The sequence below is a fragment of the Macaca nemestrina genome, chromosome 7 (assembly GCF_043159975.1).
Source record: "Macaca nemestrina isolate mMacNem1 chromosome 7, mMacNem.hap1, whole genome shotgun sequence".
Lineage (NCBI taxonomy): Eukaryota > Metazoa > Chordata > Mammalia > Primates > Cercopithecidae > Macaca > Macaca nemestrina.
Genome location: NC_092131.1, coordinates 4,927,082 through 4,947,664, shown reverse-complemented (window position 1 = coordinate 4,947,664; position 20,583 = coordinate 4,927,082). Strand labels below are relative to the sequence as shown.

Below are 20,583 nucleotides of genomic sequence, written 5' to 3'. Positions count from 1 at the left end.
ATTTCACTCTTACTAAAGTTAACCCCACTCGAAGACTGGGGAATTCCAGCACCTCAGGGGAGAGGCTGAGTTATTTTGCAACCCCAAATTAAATGCTGCATGGTCACTGGCTATGCACGCCACGGGGCTTGATTTCTGTTCCCCTGATTCACTCTTCCCTCCTCCAAGGTGCTCGGGCTCATGGAAACTGAGGGAAGCTCAGGGCCCTGAGGACCCACCAGGCCCTGGCCAGGACACTGCATCCTGCTGGAAAGGAATGCCCCATGAGGGTCAAATGGTGGACTTTTAATCCCTGTTCAGGGCCCCTGCCCTCACCCGAAAGGCCCCCACCCTTGAGCTCCCCCGGCACCCCTGCATCTCTCTGGGGTCTTCCCAGGATGTGCTACTGGAGCCCCACACTGCACACGGCCCAGCTCCTTACAGGCCTTTCTCCCAGACCTACTCTCCTTAGGCCCCTGCCCTGGGTGTCTGGGCCAGCCAGACCCCTTGCAGCCTCAGCATCCCCCAACAGCCAGCTGATCATCAAATCCTGTCCATGACAGATCCTAAGCCCACCTCAGATCAACCCCGATGTCCCACTTGCCAGTTGGAGGCCTGGCCTCTACTCAGACCCTTGCCATCACTGTCCTCCGGTCTGACTGGTGACAGTGGCCACCCACTCTGCCTGCCATTGCCTCAGTCCACACTACCATGAGTTCCCTTCCTGAAAAGGATCCGAAGATCCCATCACACATCTCAGCCACCTTTGCCTGGACCCCACAGGACAGGATTCAGACCTGCCCCTGACCTCCCTACTGGCCCTCTGTGTCCTGAGCACACGGCACCCTGGTATCCCTCTGCCACAGCCCATTTTGCGTCTGCTACCTGAAGACCAGTCCTCTCCTCCTGAGCATGGAGGGCCCTGGGTAATCGAGAGACGACAGAAGCATTGCCTCCTTTCAGAGCCTTAGCAACTTGATGGACGTTATGGAATAAATGAATGAATTCTTCTCCAAAAGAGGGAACGGGGTTCTGTGTTCCTTCTGTACACCAGCATCACGGAATCAGAGCACATCTGAGATGGGGGACACAGCAATCCTCTGCTCCTCTTCATTGATTACAGGGAAACTGAGGCAGAGTTGGAGCCAGTCCCTAGCCTCCTGACTCCCAGGACAGGCCAGAGTCTATGAGACCACAGTCTTCCGGAGGGGACTCCCAACCTGCAAGCCCGGACCCTGAGCTCCCCATGGCTGGAGCAAATGCCTCTGTAGGTCCTCCCCCTGGAAATTCCTCCCCGAGGGACCCTCCAGACAGAAGGATGGGACACTAACTCAGGACTCTCGAGGGTTCTTGGGGCACCTTTGAGAAGAGTCCAAGGCACTAAAATTGGGTTCTCAAGAATAAACAACCAAACGGCTTAGTTGGAATCCTACTCGGAAAGTATGCCTATCTGTATCCCTATGCTGCTTAGACACTCCACCTCAGCAAAACCCCGCTAGGCATTGGGGCCCGGGTTCCCTGTATCGCCCACTGTGTCGGCTAAGACCATTTCAGCTACAAGTATGAAACCTGACACAAGTGGCTTGCGTGACGAGGAAAGCAGTGGCCTTTTCCAAGGAAGGACTCGGCTCGAGGCTCACCAGTTTGGCCCCTTGGTGGAATCTTTCTCTCTCCTTCCTTCCCTTCCTTCCTTCCTTCCCTCCTTCTCCTCCTTCTCCCTTCCCTCCCTCCATCCCTCCCTCCCTTCCTTCCTTTCTCCCTTCCTCCATTCCTCTCTTCCTTCCCTCCTTCCTTTCTCCCTCTCTCTCTCGCTGTCTCTCTCTCTTTCTTTCTTGCCCTGGTGTCTCTCTCTGTCGCCCAGGCTGGAGTGCAGTGGCGCAGTCTCTGCTCACCGCAAGCTCCACCCCGCCGGGTTCACGCCATTCTTCTACTTCAGCCTCCCGAGTAGCTGGGACTATAGGTGCCCGCCACCATGCCCGGCTAATTTTTTGTGTTTCTAGTACAGACGGGGTTTCACCGTGTTAGCCAGGATGGTCTTGATCTCCTGACCTCATGACCCGCCCGCCTCGGCCTCCCAAAGTGCTGGGATTACAGGCGTGAGCCACCGCGCCCGGCCTTGCCTCTTCCTTCTTACCAGCCAAGAAACCTTTCCCAGCATTCCTCAATAGCCACCCTCACATCTCATTGGCTAGGATTGGGTCACATGCCCCACGCTAAGCCAATCATTGTCTAGGAGAGTCATTGGCTTAGCCAATCAGAGCCTATGCCTGGGGCACACAGGGCAGTGCCTAGACCATAGGACAAAATTGGGCTCTGTCAGCAAGGAAGGAGGGGTGGCTGTTGGGCGGCCTGCGAGGCTGTCACCTGTGTCCCCTCGCTTGTTCTGACAAAGGCTTTCATAAAAGAGCCACCTCTAGCCTGTCATGGTGGGACCCTCAGATGTCCTTGTGGCCTCCAAGGTCTGGGCAACCTGAGGTTCCGGTAGGAGGAGAAGGTCACTTTGTAGAAGTCTGGAGGGCCTGGAAGAAGACATCTCTTCCCAGACAGTCCATTTAGTGTAGCTCGGGCCGTCCCTTGCCATCCTGTGTCTAGGAGGTGGTCTGGTGAGTGTGGACTCATCAGGAGTCGGGCCTCTCTTCCTGCTGTGGCCCTCAGTCCAGCTGTGAGCTCAGCCACCACCTCCCCAGTGCACACATCGGCCAGACAGGCACCAGCATTGCCTGCCTTGGGTGCCATGGGGGCTCGGCCTGAACTCTTCACCAAGCGCGGCTCACAAAGGAGCTCACTTCATCCTCACACCAGCCCCAGGCGTTGCTGCCATCCAGAGCTGGGGAAAGGGCAGGACAGACGTTGAAGGAAGTCACTCAGAGTGCCACAGCTGGAACGTGGGGGAGCTGGGATTCTAACCCAGGGCTCACACCGTCGCCCACACCCGTCCAAGTGAAAGTTTGTTTTAAAAATTACATATGATTCACATGCCATGAAATTCACTATTTTTAAGTGTATAATTTAGTGGTTATTTACAAGGTTGTACAACCACCATCATAATCAATTTTAGAACAAGTTCATCATCCCCAAATGAAACCATCACTTCTTAGCAGTCGCCCCTTCCTCTCCACAACCAGTCCCTGTAAACCACGAATCTACTTTCTGTCTCCAAGGACTTGCCTACTCTGGACATTTCACATGATGTGATTATATGGCATTTGGTCCTGGGTGCGTGGAAAATCTTCCTTCACTTTACATAGTGTTTCATCCTTGCTGTGGCCTGTGTTAGCACTTTCTTCTTTTTATTGTCAAATAATATCCCACTGTGTGAGAAGTCCACATCGTGTTTATTTGGGCATCAGTGGATGGACATTTGGATTGCTTCTACGCCCTGGCTCTTGTGAGTAATCCTGCTGTAAATATGTGTGTACATGTTTTGTTTTGTTTTGTTTTGTTTTGAGATGGAGTCTCGCTCCGTTGCCCAGGCTGGAGTGCAGTGGTGTGATCTCAGCTCACTGCAACCTTTGCCTCCTGGGTTCAAACGATTATCCTGCCTCAGCCTCCCAATTAGCTGGGACTACAAGTGCTTGCCACCACACCCAGCTAATTTTTGTATTTTTAGTAGAGATGGAATTTCACCATGTTGGGCAGGATGGTCTCCATCTCCTGACCTCATGATCTGCCTGCCTCAGCCTCCCAAAGTGTTGGGATTACAGGCGTGAGCCACTGCGCCTGACCATGTGTACATGTTTTTGTGTGGATAGGTGTTTGCATTCTTCTAGGACAGGTACCTGAGAGTGGGATTTCTGGGTGGAAGTCATTTTGACAAAATGAAAGTGCACCCTTATTTAAGAGGTTGGTGGATGCCATCAGGGTGTCCTGAGTGCTGGAGAGGGAGTTGGGACTCTGGTCTGGGCTGTACTGTGTGGTGACTATAGGACCTTGGTCAAAGGCCTTCTCTGGGTTGGTCACCATGACAAGGGGGCAGGAGTGGATGGGTCCAGCCCTTAGTGGGTACTCGCATCCCCCAGCCCCTGGGGAAGGAACCAAGGTTTTTCTGACACCTGTGCTGGGAGAGATGATGATACCCATCTAGAGGGCAGAGAAGGAACAGGACGTGGGCCTGAGCCCTGGCTCCCAGACAGAGCCTTCTGCTGCTCAGAGCCAGGAAGACGGCATCTTCCTGCTGTAATCGCCACCAATTTTCATTTGCACTTTAATGCCTACACCATTTTACTCTATTGTGTCTCCTTAGACTTGAAAGTAAACCTTAGCTCATTCTAATGAAAGCCATGCAAAGCTCAGCCAGAAATTTAATTGTATTTACTAAGAAGCTAATAAATATTTACTACAAATCTCATTGCTCCGTAAAATTGAAGACGGTACTTTCTGCATGCTTTTTCAACTGTGAGGCCAGGCTGGGGAAGTGGGGGAGACAGTCTGGGAAGGAGAGAGGAAGGATCTGACTTGTCTCCTTGTTAGAGCTAAACTGTGATCCTCCCTCCAGTGTTTTCTGCAATGGGAACCCATCACTTGCCATGACTTTGATCTGAGCTTGATCATTTTATTCAGAAGGAAAGCTTTCTTACAAGCAATTCATTTCCGTTGCATTTCCAAACCAGATCTATTTGATTATGCATGGAAAGCTTACAACATTTTCCACTGAGACAGTTTTTGAATTAACTGAAAACTTAGCTGTTTCATAATTTCTGAATTGTAGATTTTTGGCTCCCCTTCTTGGTCTTGTAAGTCCATCGATAGGTCTTTTTAAATCTGAAATTTGCCATAGGCTGAGTCCTCAAAGAAAGATATATACCCTTGACATTTGAAAGAAATTAATGGAAAATCACTAAAACCTTTCAAATGCTACATCGAAATGTAGTTACAGCTCTTTCCTCAGGCCCAGTGAGGATTTAATCATAGCAAAATCTTAACGTTTAATATTGAAATCTTTATCCAGGAGACCCCCCCAAAAAATGCCTTGCAGGGGCAGCTCAGCATTTCCCAGACCTGCGGGGAGTGCTCTCTGGCACTAATTTGGAGCTGTGGCAACTGGAAGATGAACCCATGACCCTGGCTTTTACCAACTGAAAGTCTAATGCTCCAGAGAAGTCAGAGCCCCAAGGGCTAAAGCATGAACTATGGTTGGGGGTTCTCGGGGCGGGGGGAACTCGCCAACGGCTGCTTCCCGTGTGCCTCCAGAATCCTCAGGAGCTCAGAGCCTCTCAGTGTACGTGTCACACCTGCTCAGGTGCCGTTGGCTGAAGCAAGTTACATGGCCGGCCCAAACGGAAGGAGTGGGGAGCAGATCCTCTCCATAGAAGGAACAAAGTCAGATGCCAAGGGGCACGGGCGCACAGATAGGAGGACGGTGCAGCCACCCTGCAGTCCGCACTGAGCCCTGCCAGCACCACATTCATGGGCTGCTGCACCCGTTCCCTAGTCGTGGTGAGTGTGGGCTGCTGACAGCACATCCACCTCCTTTCCAGAGCCCAGCCTTGGCCAACAGGAGCCACACACCCTCGCTGTGCTCTTCGTCACTGCCTGGGACTCACTGCCAATGGCTGGCCGGGCTCCCTTTCTTCAAGGCGGGACAACACGCTGGTGTGGGCTGTGGTCCAGAGAGCACCTGACTGGAGCCCATACCCTTGCTCAGCTCCTTCCCCTTCCCTGGGCCGCTGTCTTCACTCCTTCCCAGGCGTTTATTGAACAGCCTTCCCTCAATAAGCCACATATCCCAAATCCCTGCTCTGACTCCACTTACCGGGACCTCCAGGGCCACGATGGTGCTTTCCAAGGTTGGTCCATGGAGTTTCCTGCCCCACATGCTTTTCGACACTGTGGCCTGACACTCCTGAGATGGGGGAGGTCTGTGTTCCCTCCCCTTGAGTCTGGGCAGGCTGGTGACTTGCTTGTAGCCAGTAGGGTATGGCAGAAGTGACACTGTGTGACGTCTGATGGTGGTCGTCAGTGTGGCACAGGAACACCCGCTCTCACAGCTGCCAGACTGCCTGCCTGCCGCGAGGAGGCCTGGGGCACCCCTGTGGGCAGACGCCTGGCCAGCCCCACACGAGTCAACTCCAGCTATTGTCCGATGGCAACTGCAGGACAGACTCCAGCTAAACCTTGCCCGAGTTCCTGAACCCCAGAAATCTGGAGAGATTCAAAAAAAGATCGTTGTTGTTTAAGCCACTAGGTTTTTTGTTTATTTGTTTGTTTGTTTGTTTGTTTGAGACAGAGTTTCACTCTTGTTGCCCCCAGCCTGGAGTGCAATGGCACGATCTTGGCTCACTGCAACCTCTACCTCCCTGGTTCAAGTGATTCTCCTGCCTCAGCCTCCCGAGTAGCTAGGATTACAGTCACGCGCCACTGTGTCTGGCTAATTTTGCATTTTTAGTAGAGATGGGGTTTCTCCATGTTGGTCAGGCTCATCTCAAACTCCCGCCCTCATGTGATCTGCCCACCTCGGCCTTCCAAAGTGCTGGGATTACACGCATGAGCCACCACTCCTGGCTGAATGATCTCTTTTCTCTGTTGGAAACCCTGGGAGCCTGCCCACTTCCAGAGGGACAGAGGTGGCTCTGGGTCTCCTCTCAGACTGCTGCATCTCCAACCTGCTGGAGCAGGCCGGCGCCCTGGGGCGTGTGTCTCTGAAAGAGGAGCTGGAGTGTCAAGGACTAGGAGAATGGGGGAGGGGCCAGGAAACACGTGGCCCTGAGGTCAGAGCTCTCAGGAGCTGGGATTCCGTGTAGAGATGCTGGTGTTTATACCCAGCCCTCAGGGGCTGCCCACTCTTCAGTCTTTTCGGGGAGGCTGAGGATGGTGAACAGGTTGGGGGAGGAAGAGGGGAGCATGAGCGGGGCAGGGACTGGTAGGGAAGGAATAATGAGTGGTAGGGAGTGGCAGGCATGGGGGGAATTGCAAGGGGGTTGTGGGGAGAATAAGGGAGGATGGTGGGGGAACTGGTTGGGGAAGTTGGGGGAGAATAGGACGATGAGGAGGGATGGGGGAAATGCTGGCGGGGGGAAATGGTGGCGGGTATAAGGGATGGGAGAGGCGGGTAGAGTGGGTATCAGGGAAGGGCTTGGAGGACTTTTGAAATTTTCCCAGCTTCAGTGCATCTAAATGATGCTACTGGGTTTTGCCTTGTTATGAAAAGCATTAGAAGTTGTGTGTTTAGGCCGGCCGCAGTGGCTCACGCCTGGGTGGTAACCCCAGCACTTTGGGAGGCCGAGGCGGGCGGATCACAAGGTCAGGAGATCGAGACCATCCTGGCTAACACGGTGAAACCTCGTCTCCACTAAAAATACAAAAATTAGCCAGGCGTGGTGACAGGTGCCTGTAGTCCCCGCTACTTGGGAGGCTGAGGCAGGAGAATGGCATGAACCCAGGAGGTGGAGCTCGCAGTGAGCAGAGATCGCGCCACCGCATTCCAGCCTGGGTGACGGAGCAAGACTCCATCTCAAAACAACAACAACAACAAAAAAAAAACAAAACAAAAAAAAACAAAAAAAGTTGTATGTTTAGGCTGATTTTTTTTTTTTATTCTTGACCACATGTCAGAGATTCTATTGCATTTTTAGGGTTTCAGGTCCTTTGACTACCCACTGGCAGCTGGACCCTCATTCGAGGACAAAAAGCCCCACAACTCACAGTTCTGAAAACAATGTCAGCAAGTTGGTGGCTGCCTGCTTCAGAGTCCACACAGAGGGTTATGAAGCCCGGGGGGAGCGAAGTTAAAGAGGCAGGGAGGAAGGGTGGCTACCGGCTCACGTTTGTGGGGCTCATAGGAGGGCAGTGGCAATGAAAGACCCCCAGCCTGGCTGGGCAGCTTTACAGGGTTTACGGTTTAACAGGCTCAGAAAAGACCCCATTCTTCAACTGTCCAGTGGACGGAGTGAACGAATGAATATTTCTTTTATTTTTTGAGACGAAGTCTCGCTCTGTCGCCCAGGCTGGAGTGCAGTGGCGCGATCTAGGCTCACTGCAAGCTCCGCCTCCCGGGTTCATGCCATTCTCCTGCCTCAGCCTCCCGAGTAGCTGGGACTAAGCCACCCGCCTCCTCGCCCGGCTAGTTTTTCGTATTTTTTAGTAGAGACGGGGTTTCATCATATTAACCAGGATGGTCTCGATCTCCTGACCTTGTGATCCGCCCGTCTTGGCCTCCCAAAGTGCTGGGATTACAGGCTTGAGCCACCGCGCCCGGCCACGAATGAATATTTCAAAGACACAGAGCAGATGTTACTCTTGATGGGACCGGAACAAGCTCAATTCTTATTCATCTTTAAGAATGGAGGAAAAAAAAAAGGAATGCAGGTTCTGGACAAACTGGAGAATTTTTCTTTAATCGCTGGAGTATTTTTTCTTTAATCCTATCCTTTTTTTTTTTTTTTTTTTTTTTTTAAGATGAAGGCTCACTCTGTTGCCCAGGCTGGAGTGCAGTGGCATGATCTCAGCTCACTGCAACCTCCACCTCCCGGGTTCAAGCGATTCTCCTGCCTCAACCTCCCAAGTGGCTGGGACTACAGGTGCCTGCCACCATGCCTGGCTAATTTTTGTACAGAAAGGGTTTCATCATGTTGGTCAGGCTGGTCTTAAACTCCTGATTTCAAGTGATCCGTCCTCCTCAGCCTTCCAAAGTACTGGGATTACAGGCGTGAGCCACCTCGCCTGGCCTCTTTAATCCTATTCTAACTTTTGTTTTCTTTTGGGAATCAGGAGATGTCACATCTACCCAAGTGAACACTAGGAAGAGGCATCCAAGTTCCACTTCCTAATTGCCCTGGGAACTTGAGACAGCCCACGCCTATTCAAATCATTTCCCCAGGGAGGACCACGGCAGGGGGAGGCCCAGGGAGGAATGGCATCCTTTCTGGGGGTGACCTGGAAGTGGCTGCTCAGAGAACTTCTGTTCTGGGGTGCTGGCTGCAGTTCCGGCATCTGTAGTTGCAGAATGAGGTGCCCCACTAGAAAAGCAAAATCCCCAAACCAAAGTTAGAGCATCCGATTTTGGTTCCTTCACCATCTGCAGGGAAATTTTTTAGTTTGCCACATACTCAAAAAGAAACAGCAAGGGAGGAAAGGCCATTTCCCGTGACCAAGCCGTCGGGGACAGCCACTCCAGGCTTCATCCTGAGTGCTCGAGGGCCCAACCTGGCAGGGACTTACCCTCCTCCAGCGGCTTCATGGGGTGGCCTCACACGAGCCTGGTGACTGACTCTTAAACAGACTGGTGCCTACATTATACCCCAAAAGAGGAGATGTGCATCACCCCAGAGGTATAGGAATGAGCCCAAGACACCTGGGCCGGGGGCCACAGGGTCGGCAGAGAGCCCGGGTGGATGCTCACTCCAGTTCTTGGTCCCTTTAATCATGGCCTAAGGCTCCCTACACTTTTGAAAGGAGATCTTAGCTTTCGGAAGGATTGCTGGTGTTCAGCAAATTCTTGTTAAACTGATGAAGCAGAGTTATTTCCATAGCTTGCTAATTCCAAAGAGAGTATTCATTTAAGAAGCTCTTAGGCCAGACGCGGTGGCTCACGCCTGTAATCCCAGCACTTTGGGAGGCTGAGGCGGGTGGATCACGAGGTCAGGAGATCGAGACCATCCTGGCTAACACAGTGAAACCCCGTCTCTACTAAAAATACAAAAAAATTAAAAAATTAGCAGGCCGTGGTGGCAGGCGCCTGTAGTCCCAGCTACTCAGGAGGCTGAGGCAGGAGAATGGTGTGAACCCGGGAGGCAGAGCTTGCAGTGAGCTGAGATAGCACCACTGCACTCCAGCTTGGGCGACAGAGTGAGACTCTGTCTCAAAAAAAAAAAAAAAAAAAAAAGGCAGCTCTTAGACTGTCATTTCAATGGTGAATGCCCCCTGTGACATGAGTTGATTTGGGTACCTTTAGAAAATAGTAGAGGAAGCTGGGTGCAGTGACTCACACCTGTAGTCCTAGCATTCTGGGAGGCCAAGGTGGGCAGATTGCTCGAGCCCAGGAGTTCGAGACCAGCCTGGGCAACATGGTAAAACCCCATCTCTACAAAAAATTACAAAAATTAGCCAGGCGTGGTGGCACATACCTGTAGTCTCAGCTACTCTACAGGCTGAGATGGGAGGATTGGCTGAGCTTAGGAGGTCGAGGCTGCAGTGGGCCATGATTGTGATACTATAGTCTGAGTGACAGTGAGGCCCCATAAAAAAAAAAAAAGACACAAATGCAATTGGGCTGTCCCACACATAACCTGGGTAAGAAGAACAAAGTCAGAGTTGGTCACTGAAACAACTCCCAGAGACAAACAACAGCAGGGGTTGAGAGTGGATTATTTTTTGGGGTAGGGGCAGGGGATAGGATCTTGCTCTGTCACCCAGGCTGGAATGCAGTGGTGCAATCATGGCTCACTACAGCTTCAATCTCCCAGGCTCAAGCAATCCTCCCACCTTGGCTTCCTGAGTAACTGAGATCACAAGCACATGCCACCATGCCTGGCTAATTTTTAAATTTTTTATAGAGACGGGGTCTCACTTTGTTGTCCAAGCTGATCTCAAACTCTTGGGCTTAAGTGATCCTCCTGCTTTGGCCTCCCAAATAGCTGGCGTTACAGGCAAGAGCCACCATTCCTACACACACACACACACACACACACACACACACACACATATTTTTTATATATATATACACACACACATATATATACACACATACATGTATATATATACACGTATATATATATACACACACACATATATATATATATATTTTTTTTTTTTTGAGCCAGGTTCTTTTTTTTTTTTTTTTTTTTTTTTTTTTTTTTTGAGACAGAGTCTCGCTGTGTCTCCCAGGCTGGAGTGCAGTGGCGTGATCTCGGCTCACTGCAAGCTCCGCCTCCCGGGTTCACGCCATTCTCCCGCCTCAGCCTCCCAAGTAGCTGAGACTACAGGCGCCCGCCACCACGCCCGGCTAGTTTTTTGTATTTTTAGTAGAGACGGGGTTTCACCATGTTAGCCAGGATAGTCTCGATCTCCTGACCTCGTGATCCACCCGCCTCGGCCTCCCAAAGTGCTGGGATTACAGGCTTGAGCCACCGCGCCCGGCCTGGAGCCAGGTTCTTGATGGGCCTGGACTGGGTGGAGGTCTGGCCTTGAGTTTCTTTCATGTTCACACTTGGTGAGGCCAGGGGTGGCCAAAGACCCTCAGTCTTTTTTTTTTTTATTTTTTGAGACAGGGTCTCACTCTGTCACCCAGGCTGGAGCGCAGTGGAGCAGCCTTAGCTCACTGCAGCCTTGACCATCCGGGCTCCAATGATCCTCCCACCTCAGCTTCCCAAGTAGCTGGGACTACAGGCAGACACCACCATGTCCAGCTATTTATTTATTTTTGATATTTTCTAAAGATAGAGTCTCATTATGTTGTCCAGACTAATCTCGAACTCTTGGACTCAAGTGCTCCTCCTGCCTCCCAAAGTGCTGGGATTACAGGCATGAGTCATGGCCCTCGGCCAGACTCCAATCTTCAGCCCCGCAAATGCACTTCAAATTCACACATTAAATAAAGGAATCTTGCTTATTATGGCAATGAGAATTCAAGACAGGTTCCTCTGACTCGTCCAGACAGATGGCCCTACTATAAGCTTCTCCAGTGTGGACATGCCAGAGCCAGTCTCGACATGCCAGAGCCAGTCTCAGCGCTGAGCCCAGCTCTGGGCCACGGTCCTGTGCGGGCAGTTACTTATTATGAAGCACGACACAGTGAAACTGGAGGCGTATGGACAGGACAGATGAGACTTGGGGTGGACGGCCCACTCACTCATTTACTCACTCATTCATTCACTTAGTTGAATGTTCTGAGGGCTGCCCAGGGCTTCCTACCATGGAGAGTGAGCATGGTCTCCACCCTCTGCAGGCCACGGGCATCCCTGGGGAAAGGGAACCAGCCAGGAGGACCAAAGCCTCTGGCAGAGAACTGGGTGGCAAGAGGAGGCCTGGCGTTCTCTGCTCAGCACAGTTCAGGAGCACAAGTTGGTTGACCCATGATCTTATTTATTTATTTAGACAGAGTCTCACTCTGTCGCCCAGGCTGGAGTGCAGTGGTACAATCTTGGTTCACTGCAACCTCTGCCTCCCGGGTCCAAGCGATTTTCCTGCCTCAGCCTCCCAAGTAGCTGGGACTACAGGCATGCGCCAACATGCCTGGCTAATGTTCATATTTTTAGTAGAGACGGGGTTTCACCATGTTGGCCAGGCTGGTCTCAAACTCCTGACCTCAAGTGATCCGCCCACCTTGCCCTCCCAAAGTGCTGGGATTACAGGCGTGAGCCACCGCACGCAGCTCCCAGTGTTGTTTTAATCATGTGGGGGCAGATATCATTTTTACCCACAGCAGTTGATGGTGGAGCCAAGAGTTACACAACCTTTCACATACAGAGGAAAGATAGGCTGATCCTTCCACAGTGTTACAGTGACAGCTTCCAAAAGACCTGTGCCTTTCTTCTGGATTGTCGTGGCACCCCCAGGACACACTGGCCTCGTGGTCCTCACCAGCACTGGCTGCCTTCTCGAAGCTCCCTTGGGGTAGGGCAGGCCAACTAATTTCCGCTCTGCAAAAGGGGAAACCCGGGGCCAGGAGGCACAGAAGTGTCTTCCTAAGAGCATACGGTTAGTCATGAGTTGAGTTCTGCTTTTTCGATTTCTGGTGGAGAATTCTGCTCTAGTGATTCCTCACGGGTTCCTTTTTCCTAGGGAGCTCACCACCTCTATTTTTGGGGGGACTTCTTGGCAAGAAGAGCTGGGGGCTTGTCCTGTGGTGTCCTTCATGCTCCAGGCACGAAGCCACTGTGCCAGGCCAGGGGCCCATTTGGGGGTGGATATCATGGGTTTATCATGAATTTGCCTGAAGTTCAACAGATGTTTATCGGCTGGAAGAAAGTGAAGATTAAATAGAAGGTTAGTTTTGATAGAATACAAGCTGTCAATTAAACTTTACAGTGGTCGCCCCATCTCAGAGTAAAACCAAAGTCCTGTCAGGACCCAAAAGGCCATGGATGTCCGGCTCCCCATGTCCCTACCCTACCCTCGTGTCTATCCTCCGCACCTGTCTCCCTGTGCATGGGCTGCAGGCACATTGGCCACTGCGAGCAGCTCAGCAAAAGCTGCCCTTTGGGAACAGCAGTGATGTGGCCAGAGCCATCTTGGCACACAGACCATGCCCCGTGGATGCCACGTGCCATTTTCTCTCCATTGGTTCTGAAGTGGAGTTTTTAAAAAAGGACTAGACATGTTTCTATGGCATTTGGAGTTGACATTGAACAAACCTAATATGTTTCCATTTAAAAACTAGATCAGCACTTTGAGAGGCCGACGCAGGCAGATCACTGGGGTCAGGAGTTTGAGACCAGCCTGGTCAGCATGGGGAAACCCTGTCTCATCTAAAAATACAAAAATTAGCCGGGCGTGGTGGCAGGCATCTGTAATCCCAGCTACTTGGGAGGCTGAGGCAGCAGAATCACTTGAACCCGGGAGGTGGAGGCTGCAGTGAGCCAAGATCACACCACTGCACTCCAGACTGGGCGACAGAGGGAGACTCCGTCTAAACAACAATAACATCAAGCCAGGCACAGTGGCTCATACCTGTAATTCTAGCACTTTGGGAGGCAGAGGCAGGCGGATCACTTGAAGTCAGGAGTTCGAGATCACCCCAACCACCATGGCAAAACCCCCCATCTCTACTAAAATAAATAAAAAAAATAAAAAAAATAAAATAAATAAATAAATTAGCAAGGTGTGGTGGCGCACATGGGAGGCGGAGGTTGCGGTGAGCCAAGATCGTGCCACTGCACTCCAGCCTGGGCAGCAGAGTGAGACCCTGTCTCAAATAAACAAACCAGATCAATAGGGCCTGCCTGTTGGGCACCCACCATCACTTCTGTGGCAGCCACCAGATGAAGGGCAATGCCCCATCCCCCGCTTGCTTTGTCTCAAAGATGGAGACACCTGATGGTTTCCAGTGTTGGGTGTTATTCCTCTGGAAGAGTCCCCGATGTGGGGTCACTGGGTTGAGAGAGATTCGCCTCTGTTTTCAGCACTCAGGACGCTTGTGTTATCAGTTGCTGTCCACAGCTGCGTGCCGATTTTCACTCTCCCAGCTCCCACTTGCTGGAACTGAGAGTCAACTGTGGTCTGTTCATGACACAAGATAATGTCCCATGGTGGTTCAAATTTATCTGATGCTCAACAGATGTTTTTTGGCTGGAAGAAAGTGAAGATCAAATATGAGGTTAGTTTTGATAGAATACAAGTTGTCAATCAAACTTTACAGTGGGTGCCCCATCTCAGACTAAAGTCCTGTCAGTACCCAAAAGGCCATGGATGTCCGGCTCCCCATGCCCCTACCCCACCCTGTTGTCTATCCTCCGCGCCTCTCTCCCTGGGCACTGGCTGCAGGCACATTGACCTCGCGGAATGCTCACCGACTCCGGGGCCTCTGGCCAGGCTGTTCCCTCTGCCTGGGTGCTCTCCCCGCTGGTCCCGCGGGTCTGCCTCCTTCTCTCAGGTCTAACATTCACAGGGCACCTCCTCTGCTGCTCTCCCTGGCCTCTCCCTCTAGGCCTCCCCTCTCCTCCCCTGCATTGCTTTCTCTGTAGCTCTCATAGATTCACTTGTGGTGATCTGTTCTCTGTCTCCACCCACAAGAAAGTAAGCTCCGAAAGGCCAGGCATGCAGTTGGTTTTGTGCTGGTGGAGAGCTGGGGGGTGGGGCGTCCCCAACGAACAGCTCTGGACTGAATGAACACGGGGAATGAGGGAGGGGTCGCTTCTGTCCCGCAGCCTGTGACCCTACAGACTGGTCCTCAGCCTCAGGGGATGAGGGAGGGCACTGCATGTGCGTCTGTTCATGGTGGGAGGCATAGTGCAATGTTGACAAATTAGATAATTTCTGTACTTTTCAAACATTTCGTTTCATTAATCCAAGACTTAATTGGACCCAATAATTTCCCCCCTCCTAATTTCCAATGTGCAGGGAGGACCAGGGCTCACTTCCTTGGCTGTTGCCAGGTGAGATGAGTTGGGCCCTCCAAGGCCCGCCAACCACTGGTTTTCCTGGCTGAGTGCAGCGGGTTGCTGAGGGCTGGGGCTGAGTTGCTTAGGATGAGTTTGGGGGTGGGGGCCACAGAGGGGCTATTCTGAGCCTGCAGGTTGGGGACAGTGATGAGGCAGAGTGGTGCGGCCTCTGAATGGGATTTTAAGGAAGGCATGAGGTGTTCACAGTGAGCTTAATGAGTTTTGCTTCATCCCAATCCTCTTCCTGGTCTCCCATGATGCCTTCAGCAGAAGATGCTCTTTCTTAGGAGCATGATGGAGATGGATTTATTTTCAGAAGGCATTAAAGGTCAAGGTGGGCCAGGTGCGGTGGCTCACGCCTATAATCCCAGCACTTTGGCAGGCTGAGGTGAGTGGGTCACCTGAGGTCAGGAGTTCAAGACCAGCCTGACCAACATGGTGAATCCCCATCTCTACTAAAAAACAACCAAAAATTAGCCAAGCGTGGTGGTGGGCACCTGTAATCCCAGCTACTCAAGAGGCTGAGGCAGGAGAATTGCCTGAACCTGGGATGCTGAGGTTGCAGTGAGCCAAGATCACACCATTGCACTCCAGCCTGGGCAACAGAGCGAGACTACGTCTCAAAAATAAAGGAAAGAAAGAAAGGAGGGAAGGAAAGAAGGAAGGAAGGAAGGTCGAGATGGGCGTGGGGCTCCAGGCAAAGCTGCCTGTAGGATGCCAGCCACATCCAAGATTCATGTTCTCCCAAAAGATTTCGGGAAAATGCCAGAGATGTGTGTGTGCGTGTGAGTGTGCATGTGTGCACATGTGTGCATACAAATCCCAGAATGGGTTCCCTAAAATGAGGATGGCTGGGGGCAGTGGCTCACGCCTATAATCCCAGCACTTTGGGAGGTTGAGAAAGGAGGATCGTTTGAGCACAGGAATTCCAGACCAGCCTGGGCAATGTAGTGGGACCCTGTCCCTCCAAAAAAAAAAAAAAAAACAAAAAACAGTAGTTGGGCATGGTGACACACACTTGTGTTTTCAGCTATTCAGAAGAGAGGACTGCCTGAGCCTGGGAGGTAAAGACTACAGTGAGCTATGATTGCACCACGGCTCTCCAGCTTGGGTGACAGAGTGAGACCCTGTTCAAAAAAAAAAAAAGGATATCTTCATCTCCCTGAGCAGTCCATGGAGAAAATCAGAACTGGTTTTCTTCAAACTGATTGTTATTATTACTATTTTTGAGACAGAGTCTGGTTCTGTCACCCAGACTGGAGTGCAGTGGCACAATCGTGGCCCACTGCAACCTCCACCTCCCATATTCAAGCAATTCTCCTGCCTCAGCCTCCCAAGTTGCTGGGATTACAGGCGCCCACCACTATGCCCAGCTAATTTTTTTATTTTTAGTAGAGACGAGGTTTCACCATGTTGGCCAGGCTGGTTTCGAACTGCTGACCTCAAGTGATCTGCTTGCCTCGGCTTCCCAAAGTGCTAGGATTACAGGCGTGAGCCACCATGCCTGGCCTCTAATTATTTTTATTTTAATTTTTTTGTAGAGACGAGGTCTCACCATGTTGCCCAGGCTGGTCTCCTGTCCTCAAGCGATCCTCCTGCCTCAGCCTCCCAAAGTGCTGGGATTACTGATGTGAGCCAGCTCGCCAGAACTGTTTTTCTGTGGCCAGGGACCCCAGCCTCTCACCTTCCCTGTCATCACTGCCCTCTCCTCCCCTCTCGAATATACCACGTGAGGGATTTGCACACCCACGCCCATCTCCACCTTCCTTCCTTCCTTCTTTCCTTCCCTTCTTTCTTTCTTTCCTTTATTTTTGAGATGGAATCTTGCTCTGTTGCCCAGGCTGGAGTGCAATGGCGTGATCTCACCTCACTGCAACTTCAGCCTCCCAGGTTCAGGCAATTCTCCTGCTTCAGCCTCTTGAGTAGCTGGGATTACAGGTGCCCGCCACCACGCCTGGCTTGCTCTGCCTCCCCACCCCCATTTCCTCTGCATTTGTTTACAAGCATTCCTGGCCAGAGAAGGGCACCAGCAGCTTGCTTCTTTGCTGGCGACCTCTGCTGTCAGACAGGGTCTACTTCAAGGACAAGATGGGCTTCCCAGCCCAGCTGCCCCAGTGTGCACTCATGATAGAGCAGGGTGCTTTGGCGCCACAACCACTCCAGCTCCCTGAATCCCCTTCGACATCTTTAGTAGCTCTTTCAAGTCTAAAATGGTGCTTTCAAACTTTAGGTCATGAATCAAAAGTAAGTTTAGAGGGTCATGGCCAGCATTAAAAAATAAACAGAACGGGCCGGGCACGGTGGCTCAAGCCTGTAATCCCAGCACTTTGGGAGGCTGAGACGGGCGGATCACTAGGTCAGGAGATCGAGACCATCCTGGCTAACACGGTGAAACCCCGTCTCTACTAAAAAATACAAAAAACTAGCCGGGCGAGGTGGCGGGCGCCTGTAGTCCCAGCTACTCGGGAGGCTGAGACAGGAGAATGGCCCGAACCCGGGAGGCGGAGCTTGCAGTGAGCTGAGATCCGGCCACTGCACTCCAGCCTGGGCGACAGAGCGAGACTCCGTCTCAAAAAAAAAAAAAATAAATAAATAAACAGAACGGAAAATATCGGAGTGTGTCACAGGTTTGAGATGATCTGTTGTTACATGTGTGTACACACACAGGTTATGAACAACTGGGTTACCATGTAAAATGTATTCAAAGGTTCAGAAGCCACTTGTTGGAATAGTTACTAAAACTGTGATTCTGCCATGCATCAGGCTCCGCCCCCCAAGGCTGGGCACAGTGGCTCACGCCCATAATTCCAGCACTTTGGGAGGTCAAGGCAGGCGGATCACCTGAGGTCAGGAGTTCAAGACCAGCCTGGCTAACATGGTGAAACCCCATTTCTACTGAAAATACAAAAAATTAGCCAGGTGTGGTGGTGCACGCCTGTAATCCCAGCTACTCAGGAGGCTGAGGCAGGAGAATGACTTGAACCCGAGAGGTGTAGGTTGCAGTAAGCCGAGATCGCGCCATTGCACGCCAGCTTGGACAACAAGAGTGAAACTCCGTCTCAAAAGAAAACAAAACAAATCAAAACCAAGGTCTCCAACCCCCAGCCCCAGGCCATGTGTAGCATGTTTGAGTGGGAGAAGTTGCCAGCACCCTTCAGCCCAAGTTGACCCACAGGGGCCAATGGTTTTTGTGTGGGCAGGCGCCACCTGAGGCACAGACCATCACATTCAGGGAGAGGTGTAACAAAACCCCTTTCCTAGCCCTGAAGCCCCCGGCACTCTGCTCTGAATACCTTTTCCTTCTCACTGAAAAACAAACAGGATGGCCTTCTGAGCTGTTGCATGTCTGTGAGTCACTTGAATATCTGCATGCACCTCTCCCAAAAATGCAGCAAGCAGAACATGTAATGCTACATCAACTCCTGTGAGACATGTGTCCAAAGATGCTGTCAGTTTGTTGTTGGACGTTGCCATAGGGAACAGAGATCTGCCTTTGAAGTACAGCAAGGAGAGAGCTCTCCTTCCTGCCCATCACTGCTGCCCAGTGGCTCTAATTGCAGGGGCGAGAACACCGCCCCCCAACCCCCAAAGCAGTTGCCCTGCTTGGGGCAAACTTCTTTGTCCTGTGCCCCTTCAATTCCCCACAGCAGAGGATCTTCAGAACTGCTCAATTGGAGAAGAAAAAGGAGGAGGAGGAGGGGAGGGAGAGAAAGGGAGGGAATCCATCTCACCAGCAGAGGGCTCAGCCTGGTTGTGCCTGACTTCATTCTGAACGTTGCTTTCTGAGCATGAAAGGAGCCGCAGAAAACCCTCTCATGGGTCTTTGGACCTTCTACCTTGCTTCTTCTTCTTTTTAAATTATTTGTTTATTTATTTATTTTTCCTTTTTTGAGACAGGGTCTCACTCCATTGCCCAGACTGGAGTCCAGTGGTGCCATCATGGCTCACTGCAGCTTCAACCTCATGGGCTCAAGCAATCCTCCCGCTTCAGCCTCCCAAAGTGCTGGCACCACAGGCATGAGCCACCATCCTTTTTTTTTTTTTTTCCCCAGACAGAGTCTTGCTCTGTCGCCCAGGCTGGAGTGCAATGGCACATTCTTGGCTCACTGCAAACTCTGCCTCCTGGGTTCAAGTGATTCTCTTGCCTCAGCCTCCTGGGTAGCTGGGATTACTGGCGCCCTCCACCACACCTGGCTGATTTTTATATTTTTAGTAGAGACATGGTTTCACCACGTTGGCCTGGCTGGTCTCGAACTCCTGACCTCAGGTGACTTGCCTGCCCGCGGCCTCCCAAAGTGCTGCGATTATAGGCGTAAGCCACGGTGCCTGGTCCATGTCCTGCTTCTTTTAAAACAACCAAAAATAGTCCAGCCTAGGGAACGGAGTCTGTCCTGATTTTGGCAAAATTAAACCAGATCCTAGGTAACACACAGCATAAGGCAGGTGTTGGGAGTGGGCCCCAGTCGACAGGGTGCCAGGACTGTGGGCTGAGCAGGGCTGGGGACATGGGAGGCCTCAGTGCCTGGGTTATGGGAAGTGGTTGGGACCCTGAGCCTGAGGTCAGTAACATCCCAACTCCCCACAGGCAAGAAAGGGCACCTGAGGCTCCCAAGGGGAGTCCACCATGGGGGCGGGGGAGATCGCTGGACTCCAGCAGTCCCTGTGAGGGACAGCCAAGGCTGGCCTGTCACCTCTAAAAGAGCTGTGCCTGTGGCACAGACAGAGGTGCCACTGTGGCCTGGTGAGTGTGACTGTAGAACAAGCCCCTGTTGGGCTAATGGAGCCAGAGACATGGCTCCAGCAGCCAGGTCGGAGTATCTGAGGTTCTGGAACATTCCATGTTCAGGGGGAGATGCTGGACTTCCTGCCTCCACTCACATGAGTCACTGGAGCAGTACAAGAAGGCAGACTAGCCTTGGCTACTCACACTGGTCTCAGCTCTGGGGTAGGGCTCTTTATAAGCCTTCTCCAGAAGTGAAAAATGGAAAGTCCTCTGTCTCCTCACCACTGACTTGCAAACTCCAGCGAAAGCCTCACCCCTCAGTTGGCCCATAGTCGCCCAGAAGCCCTCCTTTCGCTCCCCATCTCGCCAGGCCCAGCCAGGCTGGCTGCTGTCTTGGTGGGCCTAGGTGAATCACTGATGTCATCACTGATGCCTTTGGGGCAAAAGGCCGAGACCTCTGGAGCAACGCGCAGGCCCCAGCGGCCTGGTGTGCAGGGGCAGCCAGGACCGCCGAGGACGCTGGGGGCACGTGGCAAACTGGCCACCCCGTCCACCCGTGAGCAAGACACCACTCGGGGGTGTGGGAAGGTCCCCGGGAGGGAGAAAGGAAAGTGCCACCAAACTAATGTGGAGCCCTGCCCTCTGCACGCGAAAGGGGCCCCACGGCCCGAGTCACCCTCAGCCCCACCTGCGTGTGCGCGAGGGTGCGTGGCCTGGTATGAGTGCCAACGGTGTTACTGAGCGTGTGTGCGCGTGTCCGCGTGAGGGGAGTGTGAGCGTCGTGTATGCGTCCGCTACAGTGCGGGGGGCCGCATGTCGGACCCGTACGTGTACGTAGGGGTCGCG

General features: G+C 52.2%; 1 long non-coding RNA gene across 2 annotated transcripts; it reads right to left on the bottom strand.

The window, feature by feature from the left end:
* Positions 1 to 11,326: 11,326 nt before the first annotated feature.
* Positions 11,327 to 20,417, bottom strand: LOC105467379 (uncharacterized). Of its 2 annotated transcripts, none has more exons than XR_978788.3 (3): positions 19,942 to 20,417; positions 13,872 to 14,202; positions 11,327 to 12,872 (listed from the first exon to the last, which is right to left on the bottom strand). It is a non-coding gene; the product is annotated as an uncharacterized lncRNA (long non-coding RNA). The 2 variants fall into 2 exon arrangements; XR_978789.3 differs by lacking the exon at positions 19,942 to 20,417 and adding an exon at positions 14,424 to 14,556.
* Between the last annotated feature and the right edge of the window lie 166 nt (positions 20,418 to 20,583).